This window comes from Pseudophryne corroboree, chromosome 11 (assembly GCF_028390025.1).
Source record: "Pseudophryne corroboree isolate aPseCor3 chromosome 11, aPseCor3.hap2, whole genome shotgun sequence".
Taxonomy (NCBI): domain Eukaryota; kingdom Metazoa; phylum Chordata; class Amphibia; order Anura; family Myobatrachidae; genus Pseudophryne; species Pseudophryne corroboree.
The window spans coordinates 63,553,793-63,566,586 of NC_086454.1; the positions used below are offsets into that span (position 1 = coordinate 63,553,793).

General features: G+C 34.6%; 15 non-coding genes across 15 annotated transcripts; all 15 read left to right on the forward strand.

Moving 5' to 3' along the window:
* Positions 1 to 250: 250 nt before the first annotated feature.
* TRNAS-GCU (transfer RNA serine (anticodon GCU)) lies at positions 251 to 332 on the forward strand. The gene has a single exon. It is a non-coding gene; the product is annotated as a tRNA-Ser (tRNA).
* Positions 333 to 1,080: 748 nt separating this feature from the next.
* On the forward strand, positions 1,081 to 1,162 carry TRNAS-GCU (transfer RNA serine (anticodon GCU)). Its single transcript has one exon. It is a non-coding gene; the product is annotated as a tRNA-Ser (tRNA).
* A 772-nt stretch (positions 1,163 to 1,934) lies between these two features.
* TRNAS-GCU (transfer RNA serine (anticodon GCU)) lies at positions 1,935 to 2,016 on the forward strand. The gene has a single exon. It is a non-coding gene; the product is annotated as a tRNA-Ser (tRNA).
* A 773-nt stretch (positions 2,017 to 2,789) lies between these two features.
* TRNAS-GCU (transfer RNA serine (anticodon GCU)) lies at positions 2,790 to 2,871 on the forward strand. The gene has a single exon. It is a non-coding gene; the product is annotated as a tRNA-Ser (tRNA).
* A 748-nt stretch (positions 2,872 to 3,619) lies between these two features.
* On the forward strand, positions 3,620 to 3,701 carry TRNAS-GCU (transfer RNA serine (anticodon GCU)). The gene has a single exon. It is a non-coding gene; the product is annotated as a tRNA-Ser (tRNA).
* Positions 3,702 to 4,468: 767 nt separating this feature from the next.
* On the forward strand, positions 4,469 to 4,550 carry TRNAS-GCU (transfer RNA serine (anticodon GCU)). The gene has a single exon. It is a non-coding gene; the product is annotated as a tRNA-Ser (tRNA).
* A 767-nt stretch (positions 4,551 to 5,317) lies between these two features.
* Positions 5,318 to 5,399, forward strand: TRNAS-GCU (transfer RNA serine (anticodon GCU)). The gene has a single exon. It is a non-coding gene; the product is annotated as a tRNA-Ser (tRNA).
* Positions 5,400 to 6,166: 767 nt separating this feature from the next.
* Positions 6,167 to 6,248, forward strand: TRNAS-GCU (transfer RNA serine (anticodon GCU)). The gene has a single exon. It is a non-coding gene; the product is annotated as a tRNA-Ser (tRNA).
* Positions 6,249 to 7,017: 769 nt separating this feature from the next.
* On the forward strand, positions 7,018 to 7,099 carry TRNAS-GCU (transfer RNA serine (anticodon GCU)). Its single transcript has one exon. It is a non-coding gene; the product is annotated as a tRNA-Ser (tRNA).
* A 748-nt stretch (positions 7,100 to 7,847) lies between these two features.
* Positions 7,848 to 7,932, forward strand: TRNAS-GCU (transfer RNA serine (anticodon GCU)). The gene has a single exon. It is a non-coding gene; the product is annotated as a tRNA-Ser (tRNA).
* Positions 7,933 to 8,688: 756 nt separating this feature from the next.
* On the forward strand, positions 8,689 to 8,770 carry TRNAS-GCU (transfer RNA serine (anticodon GCU)). The gene has a single exon. It is a non-coding gene; the product is annotated as a tRNA-Ser (tRNA).
* Positions 8,771 to 9,542: 772 nt separating this feature from the next.
* On the forward strand, positions 9,543 to 9,624 carry TRNAS-GCU (transfer RNA serine (anticodon GCU)). Its single transcript has one exon. It is a non-coding gene; the product is annotated as a tRNA-Ser (tRNA).
* Positions 9,625 to 10,372: 748 nt separating this feature from the next.
* TRNAS-GCU (transfer RNA serine (anticodon GCU)) lies at positions 10,373 to 10,454 on the forward strand. Its single transcript has one exon. It is a non-coding gene; the product is annotated as a tRNA-Ser (tRNA).
* A 772-nt stretch (positions 10,455 to 11,226) lies between these two features.
* On the forward strand, positions 11,227 to 11,308 carry TRNAS-GCU (transfer RNA serine (anticodon GCU)). The gene has a single exon. It is a non-coding gene; the product is annotated as a tRNA-Ser (tRNA).
* A 773-nt stretch (positions 11,309 to 12,081) lies between these two features.
* Positions 12,082 to 12,163, forward strand: TRNAS-GCU (transfer RNA serine (anticodon GCU)). The gene has a single exon. It is a non-coding gene; the product is annotated as a tRNA-Ser (tRNA).
* Positions 12,164 to 12,794: the final 631 nt, after the last annotated feature.

The following is a 12,794-nucleotide window of genomic DNA, read 5'->3' on the forward strand; positions in this document are numbered from 1 at the left end:
TTTACAGAGAAGGTCATGTTATTGGCCAGAAGTATTAAAAATCATTTTTGTTTGTGAGGTGGGTGATGGTGGATTTGTTCACAAGTTTCGGTTAAAATTAAATAAATGTTCCTAAAGCCAAGGATGGTTGAAAGTCGACTTGCTATCAAGCTCGTGATTGTGAAAATGACACAATCTACAAGAACATAAAGAATTGACTTTGAAGTATAACTAGTGGTGTTGGAAAGTTTGCCAGATTACATACAAGTGAGACGAGGTGGCCGAGTGGTTAAAGCGATGGACTGCTAATCCATTGTGCTCTGCACGCATGGGTTCAAATCCCATCCTCGTCGTCACAATGCTTTTTAGGTAGAAGAGGCATTTTTACAAATACTGCTACTGACACACAAATGGCCAAAATAAACAAGTCAAATCAAGAAGTCTACTTTAAGATGGTAAACATGAGCAAGTGTCTTGATATTTGAACATGCATTGTCAATACTACTATCTTGAATTTGTTTGGCAAATGCTTTATTTCCCCATGATGGTGGATTAACTCACAAGTATAGGTTAAAATAATTTATGTTTAGATAATTAAAGTCTATGACATTTCTTGGGCTTTATTAAACTGATATGGGGTGCAGTTGAAATTTTTTACAGCAGAGCCCTTAATATAGGTTAAACCTTATTCCTGCATAATTTTCTTGTTTACATTACAGTGACAGCAAACTCTAAATGGTGATGTTTGTAATATTTGCAGAGATTTGAAATTACTGTAACTCATGTAACATAGTCTGTCACTTCATTAAAGACAAGCATAGAACACATTTAGTGAAAATTAATACATTACTTTTACAGAGAAGGTCATGTTATTGGCCAGAAGTATTAAAAATCATTTTTGTTTGTGAGGTGGATGATGGTGGATTTATTCACAAGTATCGGTTAAAATTAAATAAATGTTCCTAAAGCCAAGGATGGTTGAAAGTCGACTTACTATCAAGCTCGTGATTGTGAAAATGACACAATCTACAAGAACATAAAGAATTGACTTTGAAGTATAACAAGTGGTGTTGGAAAGTTTGCCAGACTGCATACCAGTGAGACGAGGTGGCCGAGTGATTAAGGCGATGGACTGCTAATCCATTGTGCTCTGCATGCATGGGTTCAAATCCCATCCTCGTCGTCACAATGCTCTTTAGGTAGAAGAGGCATTTTTACAAATACTGCTTCATAAACCAGCAAGTGAAGCTGACACAAAAATTGCCTAAATAAACAAGTCAAATCAAGAAGTCTACTTTAAGATGGTAAACATGAGCAAGTGTCTTGATATTTGAACATGCAATGTCAATACTACTATCTAGAATTTATTTTGCAAATGCTTTATTTCCCCATGATGGTGGATTAGCTCACAAGTATAGGTTAAAATAATTTATGTTTAGATAATTAAAGTCTATGACATTTCTTGGGCTTTGTTAAACTGATATGGGGTGCAGTTAAAAAAATTTACAGCAGAGAAAAGCCCTTAATATAGGTTAAACCTTATTCCTGCATAATTTTCTTGTTTACATTACAGTGACAGCAAACTCGAAATGGTGATGTTTGTAATATTTGCAGAGATTTCAAATTACTGTAACTCATGAAACATAGTCTGTCACTTCATTAAAGACAAGCATAGAACACATTTAGTGAAAATTAATACATTACTTTTACAGAGAAGGTCATGTTATTGGCCAGAAGTATTAAAAATCATTTTTGTTTGTGAGGTGGATGATGGTGGATTTGTTCACAAGTATCGGTTAAAATTAAATAAATGTTCCTAAAGCCAAGGATGGTTGAAAGTCGACTTACTATCAAGCTCGTGATTGTGAAAATGACACAATCTACAAGAACATAAAGAATTGACTTTGAAGAATAACAAGTGGTGTTGGAAATTTTGCCATACTGCATACCAGTGAGACGGGGTGGCCGAGTGGTTAAGGCGATGGACTGCTAATCCATTGTGCTCTGCATGCATGGGTTCAAATCCCATCCTTGTCGTCACAATACTCTTTAGGTAGAAGAGGCATTTTTACAAATACTGCTTCATAAACCAGCAAGTGAAGCTGACACAAAAATGGCCAAAATAAACAAGTCAAATCAAGAAGTCTACTTTAAGATGGTAAACATGCGCAAGTGTCTTGATATTTGAACATGCAATGTCAATACTACTATCTAGAATTTATTTTGCAAATGCTTTATCCCCCATGATGGTGGATTACTGTAGCTCACAAGTATAGGTTAAAATGATTTATGTTTAGATAATTTAAAGTCTATGACATTTCTTGGGCTTTGTTAAACTGATATGGGATGCAGTTAAAACATTTTTACAGCAGAGCCCTTAATATAGGTTAAACCTTATTCCTGCATAATTTTCTTGTTTACATTACAGTGACAGCAAACTCTAAATGGTGATGTTTGTAATATTTGCAGAGATTTGAAATTACTGTAACTCATGTAACATAGTCTGTCACTTCCTTAAAGACAAGCATAGAACACATTTAGTGAAAATTAATACATTACTTTTACAGAGAAGGTCATGTTATTGGCCAGAAGTATTAAAAATCATTTTTGTTTGTGAGGTGGGTGATGGTGGATTTGTTCACAAGTTTCGGTTAAAATTAAATAAATGTTCCTAAAGCCAAGGATGGTTGAAAGTCGACTTGCTATCAAGCTCGTGATTGTGAAAATGACACAATCTACAAGAACATAAAGAATTGACTTTGAAGTATAACTAGTGGTGTTGGAAAGTTTGCCAGATTGCCTACAAGTGAGACGAGGTGGCCGAGTGGTTAAGGCGATGGACTGCTAATCCATTATGCTCTGTACGCATGGGTTCAAATCCCATCCTCGTCGTCACAATGCTTTTTAGGTAGAAGAGGCATTTTTACAAATACTGCTACTGACACACAAATGGCCAAAATAAACAAGTCAAATCAAGAAGTCTACTTTAAGATGGTAAACATGAGCAAGTGTCTTGATATTTGAACATGCAATGTCAATACTACTATCTAGAATTTATTTTGCAAATGCTTTATCCCCCATGATGGTGGATTAGCTCACAAGTATAGGTTAAAATGATTTATGTTTAGATAATTAAAGTCTATGACATTTCTTGGGCTTTGTTAAACTGATATTGGATGCAGTTAAAAATTTTTTACAGCAGAGCCCTTAATATAGGTTAAACCTTATTCCTGCATAATTTTCTTGTTTACATTACAGTGACAGCAAACTCTAAATGGTAATGTTTGTAATATTTGCTGAGATTTGAAATTACTGTAACTCATGTAACATAGTCTGTCACCTTATTAAAGACAAGCATAGAACACATTTAGTGAAAATTAATACATTACTTTTACAGAGAAGGTCATGTTGTTGGCCAGAAGTATTAAAAATCATTTTTGTTTGTGAGGTGGGTGATGGTGGATTTGTTCACAAGTTTCGGTTAAAATTAAATAAATGTTCCTAAAGCCAAGGATGGTTGAAAGTCGACTTGCTATCAAGCTCGTGATTGTGAAAATGACACAATCTACAAGAACATAAAGAATTGACTTTGAAGTATAAAAAGTGGTGTTGGAAAGTTTGCCAGATTGCATACCAGTGAGATGAGGTGGCCGAGTGGTTAAGGCGATGGTCTGCTAATCCATTGTGCTCTGCACGCATGTGTTCAAATCCCATACTCGTCATCACAATGCTCTTTCGGCAGAAGAGGCATTTTAACAAATACTGCATCATAAACCAGCAAGTGAAGCTGACACAAAAATGGCCAAAATAAACAAGTCAAATCAAGAAGTCTACTTTAAGATGGTAAACATGAGCAAGTGTCTTGATATTTGAACATGCATTGTCAATACTACTATCTTGAATTTGTTTGGCAAATGCTTTATTTCCCCATGATGGTGGATTAACTCACAAGTATAGGTTAAAATAATTTATGTTTAGATAATTAAAGTCTATGACATTTCTTGGGCTTTATTAAACTGATATGGGGTGCAGTTGAAATTTTTTACAGCAGAGCCCTTAATATAGGTTAAACCGTATTCCTGCATAATTTTCTTGTTTACATTACAGTGACAGCAAACTCTAAATGGTGATGTTTGTAATATTTGCAGAGATTTGAAATTACTGTAACTCATGTAACATAGTCTGTCACTTCATTAAAGACAAGCATAGAACACATTTAGTGAAAATTAATACATTAATTTTACAGAGAAGGTCATGTTATTGGCCAGAAGTATTAAAAATCATTTTTGTTTGTGAGGTGGATGATGGTGGATTTATTCACAAGTATCGGTTAAAATTAAATAAATGTTCCTAAAGCCAAGGATGGTTGAAAGTCGACTTACTATCAAGCTCGTGATTGTGAAAATGACACAATCTACAAGAACATAAAGAATTGACTTTGAAGTATAACAAGTGGTGTTGGAAAGTTTGCCAGACTGCATACCAGTGAGACGAGGTGGCCGAGTGGTTAAGGCGATGGACTGCTAATCCATTGTGCTCTGCATGCATGGGTTCAAATCCCATCCTCGTCGTCACAATGCTCTTTAGGTAGAAGAGGCATTTTTACAAATACTGCTTCATAAACCAGCAAGTGAAGCTGACACAAAAATTGCCTAAATAAACAAGTCAAATCAAGAAGTCTACTTTAAGATGGTAAACATGAGCAAGTGTCTTGATATTTGAACATGCAATGTCAATACTACTATCTAGAATTTATTTTGCAAATGCTTTATCCCCCATGATGGTGGATTAGCTCACAAGTATAGGTTAAAATGATTTATGTTTAGATAATTAAAGTCTATGACATTTCTTGGGCTTTGTTAAACTGATATTGGATGCAGTTAAAAATTTTTTACAGCAGAGCCCTTAATATAGGTTAAACCTTATTCCTGCATAATTTTCTTGTTTACATTACAGTGACAGCAAACTCTAAATGGTAATGTTTGTAATATTTGCTGAGATTTGAAATTACTGTAACTCATGTAACATAGTCTGTCACCTTATTAAAGACAAGCATAGAACACATTTAGTGAAAATTAATACATTACTTTTACAGAGAAGGTCATGTTATTGGCCAGAAGTATTAAAAATCATTTTTGTTTGTGAGGTGGGTGATGGTGGATTTGTTCACAAGTTTCGGTTAAAATTAAATAAATGTTCCTAAAGCCAAGGATGGTTGAAAGTCGACTTGCTATCAAGCTCGTGATTGTGAAAATGACACAATCTACAAGAACATAAAGAATTGACTTTGAAGTAGAAAAAGTGGTGTTGGAAAGTTTGCCAGATTGCATACCAGTGAGATGAGGTGGCCGAGTGGTTAAGGCGATGGTCTGCTAATCCATTGTGCTCTGCACGCATGTGTTCAAATCCCATACTCGTCATCACAATGCTCTTTCGGCAGAAGAGGCATTTTTACAAATACTGCATCATAAACCAGCAAGTGAAGCTGACACAAAAATGGCCAAAATAAACAAGTCAAATCAATAAGTCTACTTTAAGATGGTAAACATGAGCAAGTGTCTTGATATTTGAACATGCATTGTCAATACTACTATCTTGAATTTGTTTGGCAAATGCTTTATTTCCCCATGATGGTGGATTAACTCACAAGTATAGGTTAAAATAATTTATGTTTAGATAATTAAAGTCTATGACATTTCTTGGGCTTTATTAAACTGATATGGGGTGCAGTTGAAATTTTTTACAGCAGAGCCCTTAATATAGGTTAAACCGTATTCCTGCATAATTTTCTTGTTTACATTACAGTGACAGCAAACTCTAAATGGTGATGTTTGTAATATTTGCAGAGATTTGAAATTACTGTAACTCATGTAACATAGTCTGTCACTTCATTAAAGACAAGCATAGAACACATTTAGTGAAAATTAATACATTACTTTTACAGAGAAGGTCATGTTATTGGCCAGAAGTATTAAAAATCATTTTTGTTTGTGAGGTGGATGATGGTGGATTTGTTCACAAGTATCGGTTAAAATTAAATAAATGTTCCTAAAGCCAAGGATGGTTGAAAGTCGACTTACTATCAAGCTCGTGATTGTGAAAATGACACAATCTACAAGAACATAAAGAATTGACTTTGAAGAATAACAAGTGGTGTTGGAAATTTTGCCAGACTACATACCAGTGAGACGGGGTGGCCGAGTGGTTAAGGCGATGGACTGCTAATCCATTGTGCTCTGCATGCATGGGTTCAAATCCCATCCTTGTCGTCACAATACTCTTTAGGTAGAAGAGGCATTTTTACAAATACTGCTTCATAAACCAGCAAGTGAAGCTGACACAAAAATGGCCAAAATAAACAAGTCAAATCAAGAAGTCTACTTTAAGATGGTAAACATGCGCAAGTGTCTTGATATTTGAACATGCAATGTCAATACTACTATCTAGAATTTATTTTGCAAATGCTTTATCCCCCATGATGGTGGATTAGCTCACAAGTATAGGTTAAAATGATTTATGTTTAGATAATTTAAAGTCTATGACATTTCTTGGGCTTTGTTAAACTGATATGGGATGCAGTTAAAACATTTTTACAGCAGAGCCCTTAATATAGGTTAAACCTTATTCCTGCATAATTTTCTTGTTTACATTACAGTGACAGCAAACTCTAAATGGTGATGTTTGTAATATTTGCAGAGATTTGAAATTACTGTAACTCATGTAACATAGTCTGTCACTTCCTTAAAGACAAGCATAGAACACATTTAGTGAAAATTAATACATTACTTTTACAGAGAAGGTCATGTTATTGGCCAGAAGTATTAAAAATCATTTTTTGTTTGTGAGGTGGGTGATGGTGGATTTGTTCACAAGTTTCGGTTAAAATTAAATAAATGTTCCTAAAGCCAAGGATGGTTGAAAGTCGACTTGCTATCAAGCTCGTGATTGTGAAAATGACACAATCTACAAGAACATAAAGAATTGACTTTGAAGTATAACTAGTGGTGTTGGAAAGTTTGCCTGATTGCATACAAGTGAGACGAGGTGGCCGAGTGGTTAAGGCGATGGACTGCTAATCCATTGTGCTCTGCACGCATGGGTTCAAATCCCATCCTCGTCGTCACAATGCTTTTTAGGTAGAAGAGGCATTTTTACAAATACTGCTACTGACACACAAATGGCCAAAATAAACAAGTCAAATCAAGAAGTCTACTTTAAGATGGTAAACATGAGCAAGTGTCTTGATATTTGAACATGCAATGTCAATACTACTATCTAGAATTTATTTTGCAAATGCTTTATCCCCCATGATGGTGGATTAGCTCACAAGTATAGGTTAAAATGATTTATGTTTAGATAATTAAAGTCTATGACATTTCTTGGGCTTTGTTAAACTGATATGGGATGCAGTTAAAAAAATTTTACAGCAGAGCCCTTAATATAGGTTAAACCTTATTCCTGCATAATTTTCTTGTTTACATTACAGTGACAGCAAACTCTAAATGGTAATGTTTGTAATATTTGCTGAGATTTGAAATTACTGTAACTCATGTAACATAGTCTGTCACCTTATTAAAGACAAGCATAGAACACATTTAGTGAAAATTAATACATTACTTTTACAGAGAAGGTCATGTTATTGGCCAGAAGTATTAAAAATCATTTTTGTTTGTGAGGTGGATGATGGTGGATTTGTTCACAAGTATCGGTTAAAATTAAATAAATGTTCCTAAAGCCAAGGATGGTTGAAAGTCGACTTACTATCAAGCTCGTGATTGTGAAAATGACACAATCTACAAGAACATAAAGAATTGACTTTGAAGTATAACAAGTGGTGTTGGAAAGTTTGCCAGATTGCATACCAGTGTGACAAGGTGGCCGAGTGGTTAAGGCGATGGACTGCTAATCCATTGTGCTCTGCACGCATGGGTTCGAATCCCATCCTCCTCGTCACAATGCTCTTTAGGTAGAAGAGGCATTTTTACAAATACTGCTTCATAAACCAGCAAGTGAAGCTGACACAAAAATGGCCTAAATCAAGAAGTCTACTTTAAGATGGTAAACATGAGCAAGTGTCTTGATATTTGAACATGCAATGTCAATACTACTATCTAGAATTTATTTTGCAAATGCTTTATTTCCCCATGATGGTGGATTAGCTCACAAGTATAGGTTAAAATAATTTATGTTTAGATAATTAAAGTCTATGACATTTCTTGGGCTTTGTTAAACTGATATGGGGTGTAGTTAAAAAAATTTACAGCAGAGAAAAGCCCTTAACATAGGTTAAACCTTATTCCTGCATAATTTTCTTGTTTACATTACAGTGACAGCAAACTCGAAATGGTGATGTTTGTAATATTTGCAGAGATTTCAAATTACTGTAACTCATGAAAAATAGTCTGTCACTTCATTAAAGACAAGCATAGAACACATTTAGTGAAAATTAATACATTACTTTTACAGATAAGGTCATGTTATTGGCCAGAAGTATTAAAAATAATTTTTGTTTGTGAGGTGGATGATGGTGGATTTATTCACAAGTATCGGTTAAAATTAAATAAATGTTCCTAAAGCCAAGGATGGTTGAAAGTCGACTTACTATCAAGCTCGTGATTGTGAAAATGACACAATCTACAAGAACATAAAGAATTGACTTTGAAATATAACAAGTGGTGTTGGAAAGTTTGCCAGACTGCATACCAGTGAGACGAGGTGGCCGAGTGGTTAAGGCGATGGACTGCTTATCCATTGTGCTCTGCATGCATGGGTTCAAATCCCATCCTCGTCGTCACAATGCTCTTTAGGTAGAAGAGGCATTTTTACAAATACTGCTTCATAAACCAGCAAGTGAAGCTGACACAAAAATTGCCTAAATAAACAAGTCAAATCAAGAAGTCTACTTGAAGATGGTAAACATGAGCAAGTGTCTTGATATTTGAACATGCAATGTCAATACTACTATCTAGAATTTATTTTGCAAATGCTTTATTTCCCCATGATGGTGGATTAGCTCACAAGTATAGGTTAAAATAATTTATGTTTAGATAATTAAAGTCTATGACATTTCTTGGGCTTTGTTAAACTGATATGGGGTGCAGTTAAAAAAATTTACAGCAGAGAAAAGCCCTTAATATAGGTTAAACCTTATTCCTGCATAATTTTCTTGTTTACATTACAGTGACAGCAAACTCGAAATGGTGATGTTTGTAATATTTGCAGAGATTTGAAATTACTGTAACTCATGTAACATAGTCTGTCACTTCCTTAAAGACAAGCATAGAACACATTTAGTGAAAATTAATACATTACTTTTACAGAGAAGGTCATGTTATTGGCCAGAAGTATTAAAAATCATTTTTGTTTGTGAGGTGGGTGATGGTGGATTTGTTCACAAGTTTCGGTTAAAATTAAATAAATGTTCCTAAAGCCAAGGATGGTTGAAAGTCGACTTGCTATCAAGCTCGTGATTGTGAAAATGACACAATCTACAAGAACATAAAGAATTGACTTTGAAGTATAACTAGTGGTGTTGGAAAGTTTGCCAGATTACATACAAGTGAGACGAGGTGGCCGAGTGGTTAAAGCGATGGACTGCTAATCCATTGTGCTCTGCACGCATGGGTTCAAATCCCATCCTCGTCGTCACAATGCTTTTTAGGTAGAAGAGGCATTTTTACAAATACTGCTACTGACACACAAATGGCCAAAATAAACAAGTCAAATCAAGAAGTCTACTTTAAGATGGTAAACATGAGCAAGTGTCTTGATATTTGAACATGCATTGTCAATACTACTATCTTGAATTTGTTTGGCAAATGCTTTATTTCCCCATGATGGTGGATTAACTCACAAGTATAGGTTAAAATAATTTATGTTTAGATAATTAAAGTCTATGACATTTCTTGGGCTTTATTAAACTGATATGGGGTGCAGTTGAAATTTTTTACAGCAGAGCCCTTAATATAGGTTAAACCTTATTCCTGCATAATTTTCTTGTTTACATTACAGTGACAGCAAACTCTAAATGGTGATGTTTGTAATATTTGCAGAGATTTGAAATTACTGTAACTCATGTAACATAGTCTGTCACTTCATTAAAGACAAGCATAGAACACATTTAGTGAAAATTAATACATTACTTTTACAGAGAAGGTCATGTTATTGGCCAGAAGTATTAAAAATCATTTTTGTTTGTGAGGTGGATGATGGTGGATTTATTCACAAGTATCGGTTAAAATTAAATAAATGTTCCTAAAGCCAAGGATGGTTGAAAGTCGACTTACTATCAAGCTCGTGATTGTGAAAATGACACAATCTACAAGAACATAAAGAATTGACTTTGAAGTATAACAAGTGGTGTTGGAAAGTTTGCCAGACTGCATACCAGTGAGACGAGGTGGCCGAGTGATTAAGGCGATGGACTGCTAATCCATTGTGCTCTGCATGCATGGGTTCAAATCCCATCCTCGTCGTCACAATGCTCTTTAGGTAGAAGAGGCATTTTTACAAATACTGCTTCATAAACCAGCAAGTGAAGCTGACACAAAAATTGCCTAAATAAACAAGTCAAATCAAGAAGTCTACTTTAAGATGGTAAACATGAGCAAGTGTCTTGATATTTGAACATGCAATGTCAATACTACTATCTAGAATTTATTTTGCAAATGCTTTATTTCCCCATGATGGTGGATTAGCTCACAAGTATAGGTTAAAATAATTTATGTTTAGATAATTAAAGTCTATGACATTTCTTGGGCTTTGTTAAACTGATATGGGGTGCAGTTAAAAAAATTTACAGCAGAGAAAAGCCCTTAATATAGGTTAAACCTTATTCCTGCATAATTTTCTTGTTTACATTACAGTGACAGCAAACTCGAAATGGTGATGTTTGTAATATTTGCAGAGATTTCAAATTACTGTAACTCATGAAACATAGTCTGTCACTTCATTAAAGACAAGCATAGAACACATTTAGTGAAAATTAATACATTACTTTTACAGAGAAGGTCATGTTATTGGCCAGAAGTATTAAAAATCATTTTTGTTTGTGAGGTGGATGATGGTGGATTTGTTCACAAGTATCGGTTAAAATTAAATAAATGTTCCTAAAGCCAAGGATGGTTGAAAGTCGACTTACTATCAAGCTCGTGATTGTGAAAATGACACAATCTACAAGAACATAAAGAATTGACTTTGAAGAATAACAAGTGGTGTTGGAAATTTTGCCATACTGCATACCAGTGAGACGGGGTGGCCGAGTGGTTAAGGCGATGGACTGCTAATCCATTGTGCTCTGCATGCATGGGTTCAAATCCCATCCTTGTCGTCACAATACTCTTTAGGTAGAAGAGGCATTTTTACAAATACTGCTTCATAAACCAGCAAGTGAAGCTGACACAAAAATGGCCAAAATAAACAAGTCAAATCAAGAAGTCTACTTTAAGATGGTAAACATGCGCAAGTGTCTTGATATTTGAACATGCAATGTCAATACTACTATCTAGAATTTATTTTGCAAATGCTTTATCCCCCATGATGGTGGATTACTGTAGCTCACAAGTATAGGTTAAAATGATTTATGTTTAGATAATTTAAAGTCTATGACATTTCTTGGGCTTTGTTAAACTGATATGGGATGCAGTTAAAACATTTTTACAGCAGAGCCCTTAATATAGGTTAAACCTTATTCCTGCATAATTTTCTTGTTTACATTACAGTGACAGCAAACTCTAAATGGTGATGTTTGTAATATTTGCAGAGATTTGAAATTACTGTAACTCATGTAACATAGTCTGTCACTTCCTTAAAGACAAGCATAGAACACATTTAGTGAAAATTAATACATTACTTTTACAGAGAAGGTCATGTTATTGGCCAGAAGTATTAAAAATCATTTTTGTTTGTGAGGTGGGTGATGGTGGATTTGTTCACAAGTTTCGGTTAAAATTAAATAAATGTTCCTAAAGCCAAGGATGGTTGAAAGTCGACTTGCTATCAAGCTCGTGATTGTGAAAATGACACAATCTACAAGAACATAAAGAATTGACTTTGAAGTATAACTAGTGGTGTTGGAAAGTTTGCCAGATTGCCTACAAGTGAGACGAGGTGGCCGAGTGGTTAAGGCGATGGACTGCTAATCCATTATGCTCTGTACGCATGGGTTCAAATCCCATCCTCGTCGTCACAATGCTTTTTAGGTAGAAGAGGCATTTTTACAAATACTGCTACTGACACACAAATGGCCAAAATAAACAAGTCAAATCAAGAAGTCTACTTTAAGATGGTAAACATGAGCAAGTGTCTTGATATTTGAACATGCAATGTCAATACTACTATCTAGAATTTATTTTGCAAATGCTTTATCCCCCATGATGGTGGATTAGCTCACAAGTATAGGTTAAAATGATTTATGTTTAGATAATTAAAGTCTATGACATTTCTTGGGCTTTGTTAAACTGATATTGGATGCAGTTAAAAAATTTTTACAGCAGAGCCCTTAATATAGGATAAACCTTATTCCTGCATAATTTTCTTGTTTACATTACAGTGACAGCAAACTCTAAATGGTAATGTTTGTAATATTTGCTGAGATTTGAAATTACTGTAACTCATGTAACATAGTCTGTCACCTTATTAAAGACAAGCATAGAACACATTTAGTGAAAATTAATACATTACTTTTACAGAGAAGGTCATGTTGTTGGCCAGAAGTATTAAAAATCATTTTTGTTTGTGAGGTGGGTGATGGTGGATTTGTTCACAAGTTTCGGTTAAAATTAAATAAATGTTCCTAAAGCCAAGGATGGTTGAAA